General features: G+C 46.8%; 1 non-coding gene across 1 annotated transcript; it reads right to left on the minus strand.

The window, feature by feature from the left end:
• Nucleotides 1-1,335: 1,335 nt before the first annotated feature.
• trnan-guu (transfer RNA asparagine (anticodon GUU)) lies at nucleotides 1,336-1,409 on the minus strand. The gene has a single exon. It is a non-coding gene; the product is annotated as a tRNA-Asn (tRNA).
• Nucleotides 1,410-3,956: the final 2,547 nt, after the last annotated feature.

The raw sequence follows: 3,956 nt of genomic DNA on the forward strand, positions 1-3,956 counted from the left end.
GTCCCATTTTGCACAGTGTGTTTTTCGGTGTCTGGTTCAAAATGTTCATTGCTGGTAACATCAACAGGAGACTGGGAAAACACTGAGAAAGACTTTAGAGCAAAGGTCTGGTTATTGTGAAACACCAAAGGAAATATAAATTCAAGAAACATAGAAAATAGGTGCAGGGGTAGGCCATTCGGCCCTTTGAGCCTGCACCGCCATTCAATGAGTTCATGGCTGAACAATCAACTTCAATACCCCATTCCTGCTTTCTCGCCATAGTCCTTGATCCCCCTAGTCTGATGGACGACAACTAACTCCTTTTTGAGAAGAATAACCTCGAAAAGAAATGTGACCCCGATACCCAGGAAGAAGTGTTGAGGCAGAAGATTAAATGCTGCATTCCTCTGTTCAAAAAATTCCTTTCACAAACATTTCTCTGACCGTAACTGCACAAAACAAAAATGTTCCTTACAAAGTCAATAAACTCCCGAATTTCCGCGCCCCCCGAATCTCCTGAATCAGATGCCTCTAGTTTTGCCAACTCAATCCATGTCCCTTTGCAATGTTCTGCTTCCACCCACACTATGAAATGTGCCACCAACTTATAGAATCATGGAATGGTTACAGCAAGGAAGGCCATTCGGCCCGTCGAGCCCGTGCCGACTCTCAGCGAGTCCCACTCCCCCGCCCTTTCCCCGTAGCCCTGCAATTGTTGTTCCTTCAGACACTGATCCAGCTCCCGTTTGAAAGATAAGATGGAATATGCCTCCACCATCCTTTCAAGCCGTGCATTCCAGATCCTAACCACTCGCTGCGAAATGGCCACCTCCTGTTCCTATGTGTAAAGTCTGGGAAACACTCGATCAATTCCTGCCACACTCACAGCCTTCCTAAATATAGCACCGTCACTCTATTCTCATAAAACCAGCTCCTGAAGTATAGGCCAGCTGTGTAGGTTAAAGCTCTGGTTATGTTCCGAACATTGCTGTAGTGTTTCCGTAATGTTGTAGTTATTAGATTCACCTCACACGCGAAATGTCCCTGGTTCAAAACTGCGCGGAAACATTTTGAAAACATGTTCAATTAAATATTTGAAGAAATGGATTGATTCATATTAGTGGTTCAATATTAACAAAAAACAATGTCCCACAACCTTGTTAAATTTTCTGATATCTCTGTTCAGTTCTGTATACACTCAAACTGAATGCTCATAAAAGTATTGGAGTGGGAACTCACTGGATAACAGCACAGCTGGCAATGTTTGTGGAATGTATTCGCGTCGCCAAAACGCACAATGACAACCTGGAATCGTGCAGCACCGAATCCTCGGGGAAAAACAGTTAAATACTTCGTCCCTGGGTGGGCGCAAACCACCAACCTTTCGGTTAACAGCCGAACGCGCTAACCCATTGCGCCACAGAGACTGATGCAACTACACACTGCAAGCCATCCCAAAGCAGGGTGTCAGTCAGTTAAAGCTTCAGATTGCTCTGACCGGGATGGAACTTGTCCACTCTCAGTTGTACTTTTCCCAAATAAAGGGTGGGACATTCATTGTGGATGTGTGGAAGCAGTCTGGTCCCGCACACTGCAGACACTTCCATGTCACCACCAACCAGCTCTCCCACAACCGGTGTGATCTACCTTCCAGCCTTCCGGTGCCTTGTCTGTGACGAAGTATTCTGATTGTCCCGAAGCCGGTATCCTTTGTCATCAATCGGGTTTTAAGTTGTTTCGGTAATTTTTACCTGCTGGACAGTCGAGGCACAAATTGTAGAGTGGAAAACTTGCGTGGACCCCGGTTTTCCAGTGGTTGATTTTCCTCGTTGGGTCCGTCGGTTGCGGTGGTCCGGTTGATGCCTGTTACCAAGTCAGTTGGTATTGATGTTCCACTGATTGGTTTTTTGAAGTTCTTTTCTCCGATGTCGTGATGTCTCTTTCTGTGTTTTCTCACCGTGTGCTCTCGATCTTGATCTTGTTGTTGCAAAGTAATGGTTAGAAAAATAGGTTGCTCTTGGTACGATAGGCTCCCATTTATACTCTGAGAGGCTGCTTAATCTTCGTGCCAAATCTAACGTTTCTTTTGTTTAAGTTTTGCTGCCCTTTGATTTAAGTGGTCGTCTTTGTATAACTTTTGGCGGACTAGCTAACTGAGACTTGATTAAATGTTTTAATCTGGTGTTGATAGACTTTGGGATGGCGATACTCCTTATTTATGAACTGATGAACACTTGTCCATTGTAATAGCACTGCTTTGGCTTCGGGAAGTCTGGGCTGAGCCAGATATTTCTATACATGTTGAAAAGGTGTTGGAATATGGATGTGATAGTTGGGTACTGTGGGTGGGGTGGATAATGTTTCTTCCGTGGTCGATTGTTTAAATGCTAATGTTTTCTTGGGGTCTGACTGTGGTTAAAGAGCTCCCTCAGACAAACTGATTAGCTACAATATCCAAACTCTAAATCCCACCCCTCTGTCGCTGCAGCTTTTTCCCACAGGCCCAAACATGCCTTTTAAAATCCCAAACTTGATTAAGAATTGTAGATTTCTTCCATATGCTTTTTAGAATCCCAAACTTTATGTTTAATAGGCCTAAATCGAATTTCCTTTTCAGTGAGTCCAAACACTGCGGTGTTTCCATGAATTTTGGAATCTACATTGGCAGTCCCTCGGAATCGAGGAAGACTTGCTTCCACTCGTAAAATGAGTTCTTTGGTGGCTGAACAGTCCAATACTAGAGCCACATTCCCTATCACAGGTGGGACATATAGTCGTTGAGGGAAGGGATGGGTGGGACAGGTTTGCCGAATGCTCTTTCTGCTGTCTGCACTTGATTTCTGCATGCACTCGGCGTTGAGACTCGAGGTGCTCTGCGCCCTCTCGGATGCACTTCCTCCACTTAGGGTGGTCTTGGGTCAGGGACTCCTGGGTGTCAGTGGGGATGTTGCACTTTATCAGGGAGGCTTTGAGTGTGCCCTTGTAGAATTTCTGCTGCCCACTTTGGCTCGTTTGCCATGAAGGAGTTCCGAGTAGAGCACTTGGTTTGGGAGTCTTGTGTCTGGCATGCGGACTATGTGGCCTGCCCAGCGGAGCTGATCGAGTGTGGTCAGTGCTTCAAAGCTGAGGATGTTAGCCTGAATAAGGCCGTTGATGTTGGTGCGTCTGTCCTCCCAGGGGATTTGTAGGATCTTGCAGAGACATCGTTGGTGATATTTCTTCAGCAACTTGAGGTGTCGACTGTACATGGTCCATGTCTCTGAGCCTTACAGGAGGGCAGGTATCACTACAGCGCTGTAGACCATGAGCCTGGTGACAGTTTTGAGGGCCTGGTCTTCAAACACTCTTTTCCTCAAGCGGCCGAAGGCTGCACTGGCGCATGGAGGCCGTGTTGAATCTCGTCGCCGATGCCTGCTCTTGTTGATAGGAGGCTCCCGAGATATGGGAAGTGGTCCATGGTGTCCAGGGCCGCGCCGTGGATCTTGATGACTGGGGGACAGTGCTGTGCGGTGAGGACAGGCTGGTGGAGGACCTTTGTCTTACGGATGTTTAGCGTAAGGCCCATGCTTTCATACGCCTCAGTAAATACGTCGACTATGTCCTGGAATTCTGCCTCTGTATGTGCGCGGACGCAGGCCTTGGTGAGGCCTCACCTGGAACATTGTGTGCAGTTTTGGTGTCCTAATCTGAGGAAGGACATTCTTGCTATTGAGGGAGTGCAGCGAAGGTTCACCAGACTGATTCCCGGGAGGGCAGGACTGACATGTAAAGAAAGACTGGATCAACTAGAATTTTCTTCAATGGAATTTAGAAGAATGAGAAGGGATCGCAGAGAAACATATACAGGTCTGATGGGATTGGACAGGTTAGAGGCAGGAAGTATGTTCCCGATATTGGGGAAGTCCAGAACCAGGGGTCACAGTCTAAGGACAAGGGGTAAGCCATTTAGGACTGAGATGAGGAGAAACTTCTTC

The sequence above is a fragment of the Pristiophorus japonicus genome, unplaced genomic scaffold (genome assembly GCF_044704955.1).
Source record: "Pristiophorus japonicus isolate sPriJap1 unplaced genomic scaffold, sPriJap1.hap1 HAP1_SCAFFOLD_262, whole genome shotgun sequence".
NCBI lineage: Eukaryota > Metazoa > Chordata > Chondrichthyes > Pristiophoridae > Pristiophorus > Pristiophorus japonicus.